At 38.2% G+C, this 19,762-nt stretch overlaps 1 protein-coding gene across 3 annotated transcripts in view; it reads left to right on the forward strand.

Annotated features, from left to right (window-relative positions):
- Positions 1-19,762, forward strand: part of TBC1D4 (TBC1 domain family member 4) — a 180,701-nt gene that overhangs the window by 1,908 nt on the left and 159,031 nt on the right. The window lies entirely within an intron of this gene.

Raw genomic sequence — 19,762 nt, forward strand, 5'->3', positions numbered from 1 at the left:
AGAAGACTTTTTTTTTTTTTTTTTTGCAGTTTTTCACACACTAATTGGAGACAGAATCACTACCTACTTGGGTGATTTAAATTCAGTATCGTAGAAGAGGTCAAGATCTCGATTTAGTAAACTCTGGAGAAATGATGTTAGAAAACAATTGAGGTATCTGTTACCAAACAGTGCATTTTCACTTCCCTAAACACGGGCAAGGTCCTTTATCTAATGGCAAGAGGAATCAACAAAACTTTAAGGCAGTGATTGTCTTTGAAAAGAGTTTTTTGTTTTTTTTTTAGTGTGTAAAAGGTTTTTACATATCAAAAGCCCCCCAAATGCTCTTCTAGTTATTTAATGTTTGCAAAGTACTTTAGATTCTTTAGAAAAGTGTTGTCTAAATATAAATAAATAATTAAAGTCTCAGTTGCCCCATGTGGTGGTTCCTTTGGTAGCTGGGAAATTAATAGTCAGATGAGAAAAACATCCTATATTAAATGAGGCTTTAATTTTTTCTTCATTTATTATGCTAGTATCTGTAATTGAAAGACTTTCTGTTTGTCCAGTAGTTTTTCACAAAAGGCCTATAGCTGAGTTGAAGAAAATAAAAGCTCATTGTCTTAGATTTCATAGGTTACTTTGTAGTTTAATATCTTAACACTCAGAACTCCCAATGTGAAGAGAGCAATTTTAATTTATGTGACTGTTGTTATATTATGGTAAAATACCTTATCACAAATTGTCTCAAGATCCTAATGATGTTTGAAATAAATTTCATTTTATGATTATTTATTCAAAACTTATTTTTAGCTTTCACCAATGTTGAAATTGGAGTGCAGCAAGTTCTTTATTTCTGGAAGTCATCACTATCTTTATTGTATTAAGATTTTTTTGGTTCTGTCAGTGAGGAGGAAGAAATTGCATTTTCCCGAGCCTTTAGGGAATGTTTCATGATTTTTGGTGGTTTATGTTGAAGTTATTTTCTTCAGATCTGGTACATGACACATCATTGCTAGTTTCATTGATGGTCATAGTTTGTTTATGAGTTATGCCACTTTGAATTCTTAATAGTGGCTGTTGATTCATTGGTAGGTCAACTAAAAACATCCTCTTTTATTTACCTTCATTTTATATTTAGGTGTTAGAGGCTGAATGTGCTGTTACTTCACAAATAATAGCATGCTTAGGCTCATTTTCCCCTTTTGGTTCTCTAGGAGCAGTGGAAGTCATGGCTTTTTGACAGAAGAAAAAAAATCTGACTTTTCCTGCTTATTGCCATTTCCCAGTTGAGTCTTTGATCTAAAGATATGGATTCCTGTTTTCTTCAAACCTGGAGAATCTCTAGCAGAGGATTGTTAATTTGAAAGGCCAGATGTTGTCCACCTAAGGATATCTCCGGCCATTAATCAGGGGTTACAAACTCAAATGCCTGGGAAGAAGGTTGAGTGAGGACCGTGAAGGATACATGGTGGGTGTCCTTTCTGAAGATGGCCCTCAGCTCCGGCTGGAAATTGCGTTAACAGAGTACAAGCCTAGAGTTGCTGGAGGTTCTGATTTCCCAAGAGAAAGTGGAAATCTGGATTTTTATGTATAAGTGCACATTTTAAAGTATTAGCAAATTATTTAAACATTTAAGTATCTTATCTGGGCCAAATAAAATACCTCTGAGGGTTGGTTTCAGGGATCTAAGGGAAGCCACTTTCCATCTTTGGCATAAATATTGTTGAGTGGACAAGTGCAGTCGTCAGACACTGTGTGCTCTTTGCTACATTTCTTTCTGAGCATCTGAATTCACTCCATATGGCTCTCATGGTGGGGAGAGTTAGGACCATCTTTTGGGAAGAATTTATAAGTAAAATTCCCAGAAGTGATGATTCTGCAGTTCAACGTGTTAAAGGGGTGAATTCATCACATCATTACCATCCAGCAGTATGCTTCATATAGAGTAGGCTCTGGATGGTTCTGGGCACCTTTGAAATCAGAAGGAAAAAGACCCGTTTGCTTTGACCCTGAGTTCTACATTTGAAGTGGAGAATTATTTAATTGGACTTTAAAATTGTTGTTAAGAGAGTCTCTTAAGTGTTTTCCACAGTCACTGAACGAAGTATGGAAGGTAGCCTAGAGCGGGAGGCCTGCAAACATGCCCAAATAAACTTACCTCTTTTTGTCTCTCATGCCTGCCCCTTTTCTGAAATACGCCTGTCTGTAGGATGACCATATAATTTATTGTTTCATCTGGGACAGTTTTTATTGTGAAAAGGGACATCACCAATAATTATACAAGCATAACAAGTATAAACCTGGACAGTTTAGGGCAAACCGGTTCGTACGGTGACCATAGCTGAATGGTCAAGTTTGTGTTTATGCCCAGCCACTGAGATGGAGGATTGTGGTTTCTATATATAAAGTAATAATATTTTGCAGGATATCTACTCACACATCTTTCTGAGTGGATCTACATGTGACCTCAGAGATATGAGTGTTGTGCTAGCAGCTTGGGTCTGTTGTGGGGAGTTGCCATAGTGATGTGCCCTCTGACTCCACACCTTCCTGGTGGGTCAGAGTCAACTTTTAAGGATGTGTATCTAGAGTTGCGCCCAGCCAGAAGGGCTAAGGCAGAGCTATTTCTCTCACAAAGAAAGGTGGGTTTGGCAGCAAACGAACCAGTTCCAGATCAAATATATGCCAATGTAGATTGGTTTCCATTTACTTAAGCCTGTGTAGTCTTACACAGGAGGAATGTCAGCCTTAGCACATTTCAGCCAAACTTGGATATTTGAACTAGTAAAAATGCTAAACTCTACGTACAGTACTTAAAAAAAAATCCCATTGGCATAAATTGAGTTAAAAATTTATGTTAAAAATCCCACTGGTATAAATATCTGATTCTCTACCTAGGATCTACGGTAGGTCACTAATATTCTTTAAATATTTATCTTTACTTTCAGAAAGAGGCTATATAGCGTTATCTCAATTTCCCTATTAAAAAGCAGAAATTGTTTTGTTATTATATTTTACTATATTAAAACAAGCAAGAGTTATTAGTGTTTGTAATATTGTTAGAGATTAAAGGTGTTATCATTTGCATGAGACTCTTAATAACATGAAAATTATTTCATAACTATAAGCATAACTATAGAATGAGCAATCATTTAAAAGACAAAAACATGATTCCCATAATTTTCATTGATTTTGTTTACGTATATGTTTCTTGAAGCTTTCAAGAATGTATTTTCAGAGATTTTACAAATTGTATTGTTCTTTTTTTTTTTCTGTGCGGAAGATCAGCCCTGAGCCAACATCTGTTACCAATCCTCCTCTTTTTTTTTTTTTTTGCTGGGGAAGATTAGCCCTGGGCTAACATCCATGCTCATCTTCCTCTAGTTTATATGGGACGCCTTCTCAGCATGGCTTGATCTGTGCCTGGGATCTGAACCTGTGAACCCCGGGCTGCTGAAGTGGAGCGTGTGAACTTAACCACTATGCCACCGGGCCAGCCCCTGCAAATTGTGTTCTTAACATTAAAAATGAACTTGATACCAGTTTTTTCCAGTTCTAAGTTCTCTAAATCTGTAGTTTTTTTGTTCCTTTAAAAATATTTAGTATTCTTTGAGCTTTATTCAGGTAACCAATTTTCGACTTAATTTTCGTTGATATACTTCAAAAAGGTCATTTCTCAGTTCCTCGTCATAGTTGATGGTCAGTGGCTTTGGGAATATACTAGTCAGGACACCAGAGAAGTAGAAATCTGGAAGTTTTCCCATTTCTCTCTCTGCTTTCTGTGTAGTTTGTGCTATTCTGGACAGGTAGGTCTTTCCTCATGTTTGCTGATATCTTTTTTTGGTTCTCTCCCCTCTCTTCCTGATCTGAGGTGGAGGTTAATTTGTGCTGGCTGCATGGAAGAATCTTGCTTGCGATATCTAGGGGAAAGGTAAAAATGTGTGCCTGGAGGCTTCCAGTTGTGAGGAAGTATTTTAATGAAGATTGAGTTTGTTCATTATCAGGGCTTGTTTATCACAAACCAGAAGTTCTCAAACTTGTGTGTGCGTCAGAATCACAGGAGAGCTTGTCAAAACAAACTGCTGGACCCCACCCTTGCTTTCCGATGCTAAGAAGTTCCCTGATGATGCTTAGACTATTGGTCTGGGGACCACAGCTTGAGAACTACTGCCCTCAATGATTTTGTTCTTTTGGTTGGTTTTATGACCACTTCTGTTTCCTTGGTTATTTTTGCAGTTGTTCTCAGACTTGAAAGTTGAAGGTGAGTATGAGGATGAAGATCTGACTACAGAAGATTTTTAAGAAACTTCATTTTCTTGCTTAACAGCTTTGCATATCTTCTTCCCTGCATAGACGCTTCTGCCAGGCATCGTAAGACTAGCCACACGTTGAATGAAAACTTTCCCTTTCAAGCAAAAGTTTTAAGTTCTGCAGGTGAAATAAACAATTTTTTAGGAATATATCCTAATTTGATGTTTTTGCAAATACTAAAGCTTTATTTATTTGCATCCAGAGAAATAACAGCATTCAGCATGTTTGATATAGTAGCTATTAAGAAAATCAGGCAAAAATAGAGAGTTGACAATTTGGTGAATAAGGTGATGGCTACTCTGAATAATTAATCCAAACAATTCTGTTAACTCCTTTTTTTTTTTTTTTTAATCTCAGGGCCTTTGTTTGTTTTGTTAAAATCATCTAGATTGTTGTTTTAGAGTCTCATTTCATTTGGGCTATGTTGGCATGGCGGAACCAAATCAAATGCAGTTACTTTGATGCAGCCCCTTGTAAAATGAGGGACAGATTGGTGCCAGCCCGGTGGTGCAAGCGGTTAGGTGCGCGCAGTTAGGGGTTCGCAGGTTCGGATCCCAGGCGCGCACCGATGCACCGCTTGATAAGCCATGCTGTGGCGGCGTCCCATATAAAGTAGAGGAAGATGGCTACGGATGTTAGCTCAGGGCCAATCTTCCTCAAGAAGAAAGGGGAGGATTGGCATCAGATGTTAGCTCAGGGCTAGTCCTCCTCACAAAAAAAAAACCAAAAAACAAAAAACTGAGGGACAGATCAATTATAATTTAATTTAGTAGAATATTCAGAATATTCAGGAAAAGTATTTTGCTTTAAATATGGTCTACATAAAATATTAATACAAATTTAATTTTTTATTTATTCATTTATTTTTCCCCCAAAGCCCCAGTAGATAGTTGTATGTCATAGTTGCACATCCTTCTAGTTGCTGTATGTGGGACGCAGCCTCAGCATGGCCGGAGAAGCGGTGCGTCAGTGCGCGCCCGGGATCCGAACCCGGGCCGCCAGCAGCAGAGTTCCCTCACTTAACCGCTAAGCCACGGGGCCGGCCCTAATACAAATTTAATAACTTATTGGGAGGCATCAACTAAGGATGTCATTAACTTGTTACTTTAAGGTTGTAACATGATACCGTACACCATAATGTGTCTATCTGAGTAAGTTTTTAATGTATTTACTTAAAAGCTAACATTTATTGAGCTCTTGCTGGGTGATGGTCCTGCCTTTGGTGCTTTTACTGGGAATCACATTTTATCTTCACAGTAACTGTGTAAAGTATGTACCAGTATTCCTCCCATTTTACAGATGGGAAAACTGAGGAATAGAAAGGTTAAATTATTTCCCTAAGGACACAAGGCTTGTAATAAAGAAGCAGATTCCAGTCCAGGCAGACAGATTCTAAACCTGTTCTCTTATCTGCTACTCTAGAATGCAATTGTGGAAAAATTAGTTTTTAGTTGTTAGTGTTATAAACTTTTACGCTATCACTTTTTCCCACTCTTTTTTTTAATACAGTAGTTTTATTTTATTTTGTTTTCCAGCTTTATTGATGTATAATTAACACATAAAAATGGTATATATTTAAGGGTATGATGTGATGTTTTGATATACCTATCAAATGAAACGATTACCACAATCAAGCTGATTAACAAACATATTCATCACCTCACATGGTTATCATTTTTTTTTGTGTGGTGAGAAAACTTAAGATCTACTCTTTTAGCATATTTCAAATATACAATATAGTATTATTAAATATAGTCACCATGCTGTCTGTACATTAGATCTTCAGAATATAGTGATCCTGCATAACTGAAAGTTGGTACTCTTTGACCAACATCTCCCCATTTCTCCCATCCCCCAGCTCCTGGCAACCACCAAATGCATAAATACTTTCTGCATTTGTGAGTTTGACTTTTTTAGATTCCATATAATAAGTGAGATCATGCAGTATTTTTCTACTTTCTCTCAGTTTTATATTAAAGATATCCACAGTTAAATATGCTTATTAAATTTGTAAAATAATAATTAATGCTGAACGCATGTTTGGATATAGTTACGCCAGTATGAACTTTTCTTTCTTTCTTTTTTTGCTGAAGAAGATTCACCCTGAGCTAATGTCTGTTGCCAATCTTCCCCTTTTTTTGCTTAAGGAAGATTTGAGTAGTGATGAGTAGTGTAGGTCCATGCCCAGGAGCTGAACCCCGGCTGCTGAAGCGGAGCGTGCCAAACCCAACCACCAGCCCATGGGGCTGGCCCTGAACTTTTGTTTTCATGGGAAGTAAAAGTCTGTATGATTTGTTGGGCTGGTGAAACTGAACTCTGGTGTATCTTTTATATATTGTCTTTAGGAATTGCAAAGAAGTAAACTTTGAGAGTTTATTTGTAATTTTATAGCTACTTTAGTTTAGAATAAAAAATCTTTAGGATATGTATTTAAGAACAAGTACAGCCATAAATTTGAATATGTTTTATGAATCATGAAGTATATAAATATTATAAAGTATTACAAAGTATAATGTATGAACTATTAAACTGTATTTATTATAATATAAAAGTATATAATTAAGTAGTATTGTGTAAAATTATAAAATATAAAAATAATGCATCTTATCATTATAAAACATATATAATAAAGCAAGAAATATTGGCACCAAGTCAAGCTATCTTAATTACCTTGAGTTAAAGAGAAAAGAATATGTAAATTTTAAGATCAGATAAAGCCCAAGGACCTGATGGGCTGATGTATGGTTTTGCAAGAGTTCAAGGAGAGAAAAGTGGTTCCAAAAATAAAAAATCACAGAGTCCATAGTAACATCTGCATGCTGAACCCGTGCTTTGGAATCCGGTGCCATAGTCATGTTGTTTTAGAAAATAACATCTTTCGTCACATTGAGTTTAGGTTGTTAGTATAAATGTTACTGGTTTTATACTTCTGTTTGTGGGTATTTTGTAAATTGGTTTTGGTTTTAGAGTTGTTTAAAAGCTAGAGCTATAAGCATATGAAGTTTATATCTAGATTTTTGTGAATGTATTTAAATAAAGTAACAGTAAAATAATTGTGTTAACATCTTAATTTACCTGTAAAAGGATTCTGAACAACCATAAGTTTGGAAAAATCTGGGTTTCAAGTTTCAGATATTATTTAATATGTCCCTGATAATCTATGATTGTATGACAGAAAGGAAAAAAATATGAGATTAAAATTTTGGTTGGTTGAATTTCAGATCATCTTGACACGGATTTTTGCAGTCCCACCAAAAGGATATGGGAGTTATTATTATTATTATTTTTATTGATGTTTTAATAGTTTATAACATTGTGAAATTTTTGGTTGTACATTTTTGTTTGTCCATCACCATATACATGTCTCCCTTCACCCCTTGTGCCCACCCCCTACCCTCATTGCCCCTGGTAACCACAATACAGTTTTCTCTGTCCATGTGTTGGTTTATATTCCACATATGAGTGAGATCTTATGGTGTTTGTCTTTCTCTTTCTGGCTTATTTCACTTAACATAATACCCTCCATGTCCATCCATGTTGTTGCAAGTGGGATGATTTTGTCTGTTTTTTTTTTTTTTTTTTGTGAGGAATGTCAGCCCTGAGCTAACATCCACGCTAATCCTCCTCTTTTTGCTGAGGAAGACTGGCTCTGAGCTAACATCTATTGCCAATCCTCCTTTTTTTTTTCCCCAAAGCCCCAGTAGATAGCTGTATGTCATAGTTGCACATCATTCCAGTTGTTGTATGTGGGACACAGCCTCAGCATGGCCAGAGAAGTGGTGTGTCGGTGTGCGCCCAGGATCCGAACCCAGGCTGCCAGTAGCAGAGCGCGCGCACTTAACCGCCAAGCCACGGAGGCTGGCCCGATTTTGTCTTTTTTTATGGCTGAATAGTATTCCCTTGTATATATATACCACATCTTCTTGATCCAATCATCAGTCGAGGGACACTTGGATTGCTTCCACTTCTTGTCTGTAGTGAATAATGCTGCAATGAACATAGGGGTGCATAAGCCTCTTTGGATTGTTGATTTCAGGTTCGTTGGATAGATTCCCAGTAGTGGGATAGCTGGGTCATAGTGTATTTCTGTTTTTAATTTTTTGAGGAATCTCTGTACCATTTCCCATAGAGGCTGCACCAGTTTGCATTCCCACCAGCTGTGTATGAGGGTTCCTGTTTCTCCACATCCTCTCCAATATTTGCTGTTTTTTGTCTTGGTGATTATAGCCATTCTAATGGGTGTGAGGTGATATCTTAGTGTTGTTTTGATTTGCATTTCCCTGATGATTAGATATGTTGAACATCTTTTCTTGTGCCTATTGGCCATCTGTATATCTTCTTTGGAGAAGTGTCTGTTCATTTCCTCTGCCCATTTTTTGACCGGGTTGTTTGTTTATTTGTTGTTCAGTTGTGTGTGTTCTTTATATATTATGGAGAGTAACCCCTTGTCAGATATATGTTTTGCAAATATTTTGGGAGTTATTATTTTTTAAGTTATCAATCTCTTCCAAGTTTCATTTCTTGTAAGAGGTTGGGTTGGAAAGAGGATCTCCAAGTAATGGTATCTTCCTGGCTAAATATAGAAGTCTAAATTTGCTGCTTCAGTTGTTTTATGTTGTGGATGCCCTTAACTAGTTGAATAGTCTTCACTTTGGAACTGTTGTGAATTTTACATGAATTTCTAAAATTCTCCAAGTTAGAACCATGGAACTTCATACTATCAATATTATATAACTTGTGAGTAGTTTATCATCAATTTCAGATTCAAAGTCAAACAGTGCTTCCGGTTGAGCAAATCAAGTAGTCTTTTGTATCTCACAATTGTATCGTCTTTTTATATCTCATAATTGTATCTTCATATACATTTTCAGTAATAGGTTACATAATTTGGACAAATACATTTATGGCTTAGGCCTTTTACAAACCAATAAACAATCTGTTTTCAGACCATAGATGGCTCCCAGCTTTTTCAGTTCACCTCTTCACCTGGTTTCAGCCGTAATTCTCATTAGCTGGACAGATTTTTCTGAGAGAAAAACCTGAGAGATTTTTCTGAGTTTACCTGAAAGTAAACTAATATGCTTCTTGCTTGGTTCTCCAAATATTTCTTTCCCTTAGATTTCCAGTAGCATGGTGTTTATACTTGTTGGGATACCTTGTTACTCTGCGTAGGACCTCCCTGATCCTGTTCCTCACTTTGAAGATCACCCAAAGCCAATTTCCTAACTCTTTAAATATTGTGCACTATCTTTACTTGCTTGAATTTCTTTCCAGTTAATAGAAGTTGGTCTTCCCTCTTCTGAGAGATGATCTGGTGTCTGGTCCTTGCCCTTTCCTGTTGGCTTCTTCTAAGGCTGTTAACCATCGTGTACTGATTTTATTTTAGTTTTCATATGGAATTTTGCAAAGGTCTGTTGGCATGAACATAGTCTAGTGGTGATAGTGGGCATGACCCCTCTATATTCATCCGTAATTCTTTTATCTAATTTGAAGCAGGTTCAAAAGGCAGATCTCTACTAGTTTCTAATAGCAATATTAAAGCAATATGAAAACAGGTGGTATTATATTCTATTTCTTGACAGCCCTTTATATTTTAACTTCCCCCATTGATCTTAAACCTTTTCAAGTGGTCACATTATTCTGTTACAATAATAAATGGCACTTGATAAATTTGTTTATTTTATGTTCATGTAAATAAAATGTGTTATAGCAATAGAGACTATTAATTAATAGCTAATATGCCATTAGGGATCTGGAAGTTAATTGGCATTAAACCTTTCTTTCTCTTGGAAGTTAGGTTGGAAACATATATTTGAAATTGTATTGTTCATTTTAATAAGTGGAGTGTGAACATGACTAAATTAAATCTTTCTTAATTACTATATGAGAAAGTATAGGAGTTCTTTGGAATAAGGAGTATATAAAAACAATCTTTAATTTCTAAAGTATTCTAACCTATGCCCACCTTATAGCTTAACAGAGTTTGTTATCTCTCTTTTGCTTGATCCACCACACTTATCCAGCATTTGATTCTATCTTTAAGAATTATACTCTAAACTTCTAGGAGACAGGTTAATAGTAATAATAGATATGTTTGTTTTCTTTTTCCTGAGGAAGATTAGCCCTGAGCTAACATCTGTGCTAGTTTTCCTCCACTTTATATGTGGGTTGCCACCACAGCATGGCTGATGAGTGGTATAGGTCTGCCCTTGGGATCCGAACCCACAAACCTGGGCCACTGAAGTGGAGCACCCTGAACTTAACCACTATGCCACGGGGCCAGCCTCTAGATATGTATTAATAATAGCTCTAAGCAATATATGTTATTTTCTTTAGCATGCATCACCTGGAGGGTTTGTTATAATACTGATTGCTGACCCCCACCCCCAGAGTTTCTGATTCAGTAAGTCTGGGGTAAGGTCCAGAATTTGCATTTCGAGCAATTCCCAGGTGATGCTGATGCTGCTGGTCCAGGGCCACACTTTGATAACGACTGTTCTAGACCGGGGGTTGGTAAACTTTGGCCTTTATTTTTGTGAACACAGTTTTATTTGAACACAACCCCACTCATCTGTTTACATATTGTCAATGGCTGTTTTCACGCTACAATGGCAGTATTGAGTATTTTCCAGAGAGACTCTCTGGCTACCAAGCCCAAAATCTTTATTATCTGGCCTTTTACAGACAAAGTTTGCTGACTTTTGCTCTAGACAATCCTGGTAAAAATAGATATTTTTATCCCCGTTTTATAGGTGAGAAAACTCTGTACTTTTCCTAAGGATACAAGCTAGCAAGTAGCAGATCTGGGTCTCCAAACCCCACTCACTTTCGTTTTTTTTTTTGTGGGGAAGATCAGCCCTGAGCTAACATCCATGCCAATCCTCCTCTTTTTGCTGAGGAAGACTGGCCCTGGGCTCACATGCGTGCCCATCTTCCTCCACTTTTATGGGACGCCGCCACAGCATGGCTTGAGAAGCAATGTGTCGATGCACGCCAGGGATCCGAACCTGCGGACCCCGGGCCACCGCAGTGGAAGGTGCCCACTTAACTGCTATGCCACCAGGCTGGCCCCCTCATTCACTTTCTAAAACCTACTTTGTAGAATTTTTTTGATAGTTCCCAAATTTATCACTGTAGCTTAGCCCTCTCCTCTGAGCTCCAGCTTTTTTCGATATCTAAATGCTTACTTGACATCTGCACTTGAATATGTAGTTGCTGATGCAGGTGAGCTAGGACTTATATGTGAGTTCTACTTTTCACTCCCCAATTTCAGTGCTTGAGGGACGTCATGTTGATTCTGCTCCAAAACTTAGTTTTAATATGTTCACATCTCTCTATCATCACAGCACCACCTGGGTCTAACCCCTGTCATCTCTTGCTGGGACTATGAGACTCTTCTCAGCTATTTGCCCTGTTCTACCCTTGCGCTCCTATCCATCCCATCTTCCATGGAGCAGTAGGAGTGGTCCTTGTAAAACACAAACCAGATCAGGTTCCCTTTGCACTCAGAGTAATAGGCAAATTTCAGATCGGGTTGCCTTTACACTCAAGTAATAGGCAAATTTCTTCTCATGTGATCTTGTATGACTGCCCCCGTTAGTCTCTCCAGTCTCATCTTAGCTACCCTCCCGCACGCTCTCTACATTTCAGCCATCCTTAAACAAGCCCAACTCTTAGATCACTTCAAAGCCTTGGCATGTGTGGTTCCCTTTCTTTGCTAGATTAGCTTTTTCTCAGGTTTCAGCTCTCTGCTTAACTCACAAGTGTCACTTCCTCAGATTGGTCCGTGTGACACTCTATCTAATAAAGTAGGTACATATGTCAATTTTTACTTCTACCTCAGATCTTTATTTGTTTTCCTTTTGGCACTTACATATTTAAAATTAATTTTTTTTTTTAACACTTTCTTGAGGTGCTGTCACCACCTCTAGAATGTCAGCTCCATAGGGAGAGAGACCTTGTCTCTTCATGGTTGTATGCCTGGGACCTAGTTCTGTAATAAGGGTTCATTCCAACAAACTGAAACTGAGTGGAGTAAGAATTGGTCCTGGCCCTCAAGTAATTTAAATCCACTGGTGAGAGTTTAAGGTCTAGTGGCAAGGGTAAAGTTATTAACTTTAACAAGTGTTGATTGTATTGTTTGTACAATATTTTTTTTGTTGTTGTGAACATTTAAAATTTTAGAGACATCATACTGCTAATATTAAATGGGATTATGAGGCAGGCATTTCTTTAATAAGTGAATTATGTGGTTGCTGAAAAGATTTTGTAGACTAATTTGAGATGGACTTTGTTCCCCCCTATCAAAACACAGGAAGTTTACTAAAGCTGCCAACGTTGAGAACAGGCGTCTCCAGGGCCTTTTCTTTGAAAAATGTGAATTGAGCATTCAGGTACCTGGAAGGTGATCAGCAAGGGTGGTGATGTGAATATATTCTTGCCATAATTGGATTATTTTTCTGTTTCAGTTCAGGTATTTAGGCTTCTCTGTGGACATATGATCTCATTTGGAAGACTACTTAGTTACATAATACTTTGAATGGCTTCTGTAGGTTTTTACTCCCAAATCTAAAATGCACCATTTTCTTAGGCCCTGATTTTTAAGACTTATCCTGAAAAGGGCAGGGAAGGCCTAAGAGGTGTCTCAATTTTTTTAAATCAAAAAGGGAGTTGAAAATGGAGAGGAGATCCACCAGGATGAGACCAGGGATGGGAAAGAAAAAAACTGGCCACTCTCCGCAGTGAACTGTTGACTGATAATAAGACGTAGGATTTGTATTCTGGATTTCTTTATTTGCTTAAACAGCATGCCCTTGTGCCAGAATAATTACTTCCCTTGTTTTCATTTTATCTAATGTTTATCATAGGAGCAGTTGATTGGTTGATAATAGTTTTCAGTGGCCCCTGAGGCATGAACCAAGCTTGCAAAGTAAGATAGTATTCATGCTGTGCAGTATTCCTATGGGTTGAGGTTCTACTTTAAAGAAAAAATGACACGAGGAACGATGACTTTATTTTTCTAGGAAAAATTAAAAAGTACCACAGTCATTTGCCTTTGTGAATATAGGCCCCCTGCCTCTCCCTCGTATCCTCAATAAAGGGTATTTTCTCCTTATTCCCTCATTGCTCAGGCATAATCTGTCTACCTATAAGCATCTCCACGTTTTCTTGAGCATTTGATCCCTTTGCATGGGGTAGGAGATTCCTTTTGCTCCATTAATGAAGCAGTGTGTGTTTTCTAAATGAGCTTCTCTGTTTTTGTCATCGTCCCTTATTAATGATTGAAATGATCTTTGAAAACCTGCTTCCCATTTGGAAGCTTGGCTTGAAGACACAGATATTGCTGATGCTGCATTGTTGAAAACAGCAGATATAGCTCCTTATTAAGGCCAAAGGCAAACATGTAAATAGTTTCATAACGTTTGCTTATTTACTAAGGTTGTTTTCTTTTGCTCCCAGAATGGAGGATAAACTCACAAGTCACTTCTGTAGAGGGACAACCTGTAATGTACATATTGAGTATGAGAGTTGCTATTTGTTAGCATTGGATTAGAGTTACCCTGTTTCCATTACCACATTTACTTAGGAACCAGTCAGGTTAATAGCTTTTGTGTGCATGTGATTATACCAATTAATAGTTTCCCTGGAAACATTATTTGCTGTGATTTAGCTATGATCTTTCTTCTGAGAGCGGAATTAATTCTGGACATTGACAGTGGGAACTGACACATGTATGTATGCCCTATAATTTTTTCTTAGCTGCTTACATTTTCCAGATGGTTTATTTTTAAAATTCATGCTGCCACCATGAAAGAGAATTACAACAAACGCTTTGCATAGACTTAAATCTCCATAAATCTAGTGGAGACTTTGAACTGATTAGTTTACTAAAAATTTAAAAAATGTTTTAATTTAAATTTAAAAATGTTAAAAATGATTTAAAAAATGTTTTTTAAATTTCCTCTGTACCTGATACTGCAAAGGGCTTTGTATATGTTTTCAGTTTTTGATTCTTACTCTCAATGAACAAAATGTTCACTTGTCTGATGCAGATGGGGTAAATGCAGGAAAATCCCATTCTTAACTCCTATCGTTCTCTGTTTTGAACATGTTCACGTAAGATCTGTCTCAAGTGAAGAGACCGACTCCTGCTTGAGTTTTCATTTGCTGTTTGGTGGCTTTTTGAAGGAGAAAAGACCATTTATTATTGACTATGTAGGTGTGACCATATGGAACAGAGATAACAGACCTCCAGCTAGAGAAGCCAGGTAGGACACAGGAAATTGAAGGTCTTGGCCCCAGTCTTCCATAATTAATCATGTAACATGAAAAATCTGTTAATCTGGATTATGGTTTTTCTAGTTGTTCCTTGTTCATTATGTCGTTCATTCATTCGCTCATTCCTTCACCATCTATTCATTTGTTCAGCTGTTAGATGAATTGAATGTTCTCTATGCCTAGTACTGTATTGGAGTGGCGTATGAAACAAATGCATACCTGCTTCATGTATCTGGTAGTTTTGTGGAGGAGTGAAAAGCACTGCATAGTGCAGTAGCTGAGTGCCTGGGCTCTGGATTTGGATTGCTGGGACTCAAAGTTCCACCACTTGTGGGCTCCATGCCCTGCAGCACCCCTCTGTACCTTGATCTCCACATCTGTAATATGCGGATGATAGAGTTGTTGTGAGCGTTAAGTGAATTCATTCATATAAGCACTTAGAACAGTGCCATCTAGTAAGTGTTCTGTAAATGTTAGCTGTGTATCTACAAGTACCAACTTCAAATTGTGATAAAGGCTATGAAGGAAAAGAATGCGGTGCTGTGAGAGAATAAAAAGAGGAAACTTATTCTAGATTGGATTGTGTGGTAGCTAGATTCTCCAGCTCTCTTTTCCTGATAAAATCTTAATGTTTTCTTCAGTTAGCTCTCCGTCTGTCACTCAGCCCATAGGCTACAGGAAAGCTGGCCCCATCTCCAGCTCCAAGGTGGGAAATGCCATTGGTTTGTCTGGGAATCCAGGCACAAACCAGTTTACAAGTTTGTACCTGGAGATCCAGTGGCCCCAGGGATTGTATCTCAGTTTGTGCCAATGCAAGAGGAGAAATATTTGCTTGGGGCTCTTGAGAAAGTTTTCTCCTTGGTTTTTGTGTGTGGACTTAAAGCCTGGAACTGTTATAGTTATTTCACTACCAGTGATGATGAAGGCACCTGAGGAGGGCACTCTTGAGAGAACTGGAAAAAAATAGCTGAACTCTGATGGGAACAAGTCTGATTACCATCTACCTGCGACTTTTTCAGTTTATGTGAGTGGAGTTGGGTTTTCTGCAACTTGTAGCCAAAAGCAAGAGATGGGTCAGGGAAGGCCTCTTGTGGAGATGACAATTAAGGATGACTCCCAAGTTTGCTTATTTTTTACTAATGGGTGCATTTGATACCATTTACAGATATGAGGAAGGCTGGTTGGAGGAGTGGGGAGAAATAGGTTCTAGGGGCTAAATCAGGAGTTCTCATTTGTAAAATGAGATGGCTTGATATTCACAGTCATTTGCAAACTTTTTCTTTTCCTGACCTAAGATACCTGAGAGAGACGACATCCTTCCATCAGTAGTTGTGATTTCTAGAGCATTGGCAACCATTTCCACCAATACTGGGGCCAGTGAAATCAGAATCTTGGCAGGGGGTAGGGAAGGTGATATTGGGTATTTTTCAACTCGATTGCACATAAGAACCTGGTGGGGAGTTTAAGAAAAGTATACATGTCCACTCATTTTTGGGCCCCTCCCCAGATATGTTGAATGAGAATCTCGAGGGTGGGACCTGGGAATTTATATAAAAACAGGTAACTGGGATGCAGCCAGCTTGGCGCTTGTATGCCGCCTGGATTTGGAGAACCAGTGCATTAGGGGGTGCAAGGCCCCTTCCTGTACAAGTTTTTGGTTACAACTCCAGGAAGCACTTTCAATTAACCTAAGCTCAGGAAACTGCGAGACCCATAGGAGTAGTCACATCCCAGTCCTGTTAAAATGCCTCAGCTGCCGTTACGATACTACTGCTTCTTGTACGACCTTTGGTCAAATTGTTATGACATGTTTTCTTTTTATAGTAATAGTCACAGCACTAACTCTGACTGCAGGCATATTGGCAATATTTCGAGTGTATTAACAGTTACCAGTGCTTAGGTGTTTGATTGATGGTTATTAGAATATCTGTCACAAACAGAGTTAAAATATAACTTTACATATCAGTAGCTGGGTAAATTCTATGAGACATCAGGTTGTAGATCAGCCTCTAACCATAAGGTTATGTTCTACAGTCATTACATGGACGTTATTACCCACGTTCTGCAGAAGCTACATAACAACCATAGATGACATCTGTTGTCAGAGAGAGAGAAGGGGTCTTGAAGAAAAAATGAGTCCAGGACACAGTGAAGCATAATTAGGAGCATTGTTATAAGCAGTGGGGAAGTGAGATAGATGTCTGTGATGGGGGTGAGTGAAGGAGGGTACCAGCTCCAAGGCTGAGACAGGGCCCCCAAACAATGAGATGCTCTGCAGGAAGAAATTGCTCTAATTAATGTAGTTAAGGCTTTATTTATGGTCATTTGGGGCTGGCAGCCAGGCACTTTGCCCAAGGTGGTAATGATTCTCACAGCTTTGGAAAATGATACTCCGGGCATTTTGGGAGAAATTTAGCTCTGCTTTGCTATATGTTTTTTTTTCTCCAACCTCTATCCTCCTGGGTTTATGAGTGGTGGAAGGAGAACATTTAGTCCCGGAAGGAGGCAACATATTAACTCTTCTACCTAGTAAGAGACAGGTTTATGACTTGACTTCCCCAGAGAGAAAACACAATGTAAATCTAACATTCTTTGCGTATTTATTTTTGAAGTAATATACACTTTGGTCATTGTCTTTGGTATCATATGAAGCTTCAGAACGTTGGACACATTTGGGTTTGTTCCTCTGGTTCAATTTGCTATCCAGAATTGAACTGGCTTTTATATTTAAAAAATAGTTGACCTGGGAAAAATGAAAATAATAATGGTGTCAGCATAGCATTTTTAGAGGATGATTTTTGGTTATGTGTTAGACAGTGGAAGCCATGAGAATCTTGTAGTTATTAGAATGTTTTAATTTCCTTGTCACCACCATTGTTATCAGCTCCACCATGGCCATTAACAAATATTGGTTGAGGCTAATCAAGTGTAAGATTAGTGAGTTAGCACAGGGAATAAGAGGTTTAAGTGATTTCTACAGTGATAGTAGCATAAGCTGTGTTAATTATGTGGGGAAGCTGTTGAGAGAACACATATTTGTTGGGGCACTCCATATTCCCTGACATGGGATCTGCTTTTAGTCTCCAGGGATGTGGAAGTTTCAGGGTCTAGAGTTGAGAGAGAAATGACAGATAATTAACACTTAAGGTTTTTGTTCTTTAATGAAATGTCACTCTTAATCTGTTTGAGACTTTTTCAGGTCAATACATCTACCTGTATGTAGGAAATGAAGAACTTAGTGATTAGGAAATTTTAATGGCAGTGGTTTTCCTGTCATTCTTAAATTTCTGTAAAGATTGTGGCATTTATGGGTTTAATCAGGTTAAAAAAATTTTTAAATGGCTTCGTGGTGATTTCCAAGTTGCTTAGAAAGGTAATCATGCCACTTTGAAAGAGCATCTTGGTAGAGCTGCAAAGTTATAGCACCTAGGAATTTTTTGAAGCTGTGGTATTAAAGAAATTTATAGTTCCATTATCTATGGAAATGGGAGTTCAAGAGCATACGGTAATTGAAATCCACAGATAGTCCTTCACTTGGAGTATTTCTGGAATGTGGTGAGGAAGAAATAAACATAGTCTTTAAACCTTTTTTCTTTTAAGCCGTTACTTGCATTCCTTTTATGCCATTGTGTGTATTGTAGATTCTAAGAGGTGTACAAAAAATTGTTTAAAAAAAGTGGTCAACTGAACATGAGCTCCTGATGCCTTGCTGCTTACTTCCTGTGGCACAAACACTCAATTGCCGCCAAACACATAGTAGAATATTAGATGCACTCTTCTGTAAGCTAGTGGCTTAAGTAATCACGATGGTATGGAAGATGATGATGAAAAATTGTGTTGACTATTTATGGAAACACATAATGAATGGGTGCAGCTTAGTTTTGTATGCTTGTGTCCAGTCTAGAAGACCCTGTAGTCACTAATGGGGTAAATTTGGCTCAACCATTTACTTCAGTCCTTGTTTCTCTCCTTTTTATGCCCAGCCCGGTTGCTCAGAGAATGCCCAAGCTCCTTAACATGACCCCAGTTCTGCCCTTTCTCCTGCCCCGTACTCCAGCTCTGCCTTCCAGTCTCTGTGAACTTCTCACCATTCCTCATGCCCACCTGGCCTTTCACTCTTTATCTTTGCACACTGGTCTTTTTGTTGGGATTGTCTTCTAATTCACCATCCTGGTGGTGTGGTCTCCTAATCTTTACTAACGTCCCTCATAAGTCACTGGTTTTTATGTAAAATCTTTTCTATCGACCCCCTTCCCCTATCTGAAAGTTGATTCTTCTTCTGTGCTCCCACACTCCTTATTTATAACCTTATTTCAGCAATTGTCAAATATTCTTTTTTTTTTTTGGAGGAAGATTGGCCTTGAGCTAACATCTGTTGCCAATCTTCCTCCTTTTTTCCCTTTTTCTCCCCAAAGTGCCAGTAGATAGTTGTATGTCATAGTCGTACATCCTTCTAGTTGCTTTATGTGGGACGCTGCCTCAGCAAGGCTTGATAGATCCATGCCCAGGAACCGAAGCAGCGAAACTTGGGCCGCCGAAGTGGAGCGCGAACTTAACCACTACGCCACCGGGTGAGCCCCTCAAATATTCTCATTGTTTATTTGCAAGCCTCTTCCTGCTACTGGTTTTTAAACTCATTGAAAGTAGAGACAGTGCCATTTTTGTATCTTTAGCATCTAGCACAATGACTGATATGTACTAGGCATTCGTTATATGCTTTGTTGAAATGATTTCAACAAAATATACATTTATTTTTTGTTTTTGAGTGTTTTCTTCCTGAGTAGGATTGTTCTATGTGTCCAGGGGTATAAGAAGTGTGACATTTGACCTGGGCCTTAAGAGGTTTATATTGCAGTTGTAAGAGAAAAGACTCAAAGGGAAAATGTTAAATAATTAAAGACAGGGAATGGTATTACCACTGTGTTAAGAAAAAGAACACACAGAAAGCATATAGCTCCTCAATAGGGAGCCGGGTAAATGATGCTGTGTTTATACAGAAGAGGAGAGATATAGGCAAGTGGGATAGAGGGCATGCATGTATTTTGGAGGAGGAAAAGCAAGCAATAAAGCAGTGCCTGAGTACAGAAACTAGATGGAACTGGAAGAATTAGCAAATTACTTAATCTAAGTCACTTTCCCCCTTCTATAAAGTGGGAATGATATTAGCACCTGTCTCACAGAATTATGAAAC

Source organism: Ceratotherium simum, chromosome 10 (assembly GCF_057802395.1).
Source record: "Ceratotherium simum simum isolate JZ-2026a chromosome 10, ASM5780239v1, whole genome shotgun sequence".
NCBI classification, from domain to species: Eukaryota; Metazoa; Chordata; class Mammalia; order Perissodactyla; family Rhinocerotidae; genus Ceratotherium; species Ceratotherium simum.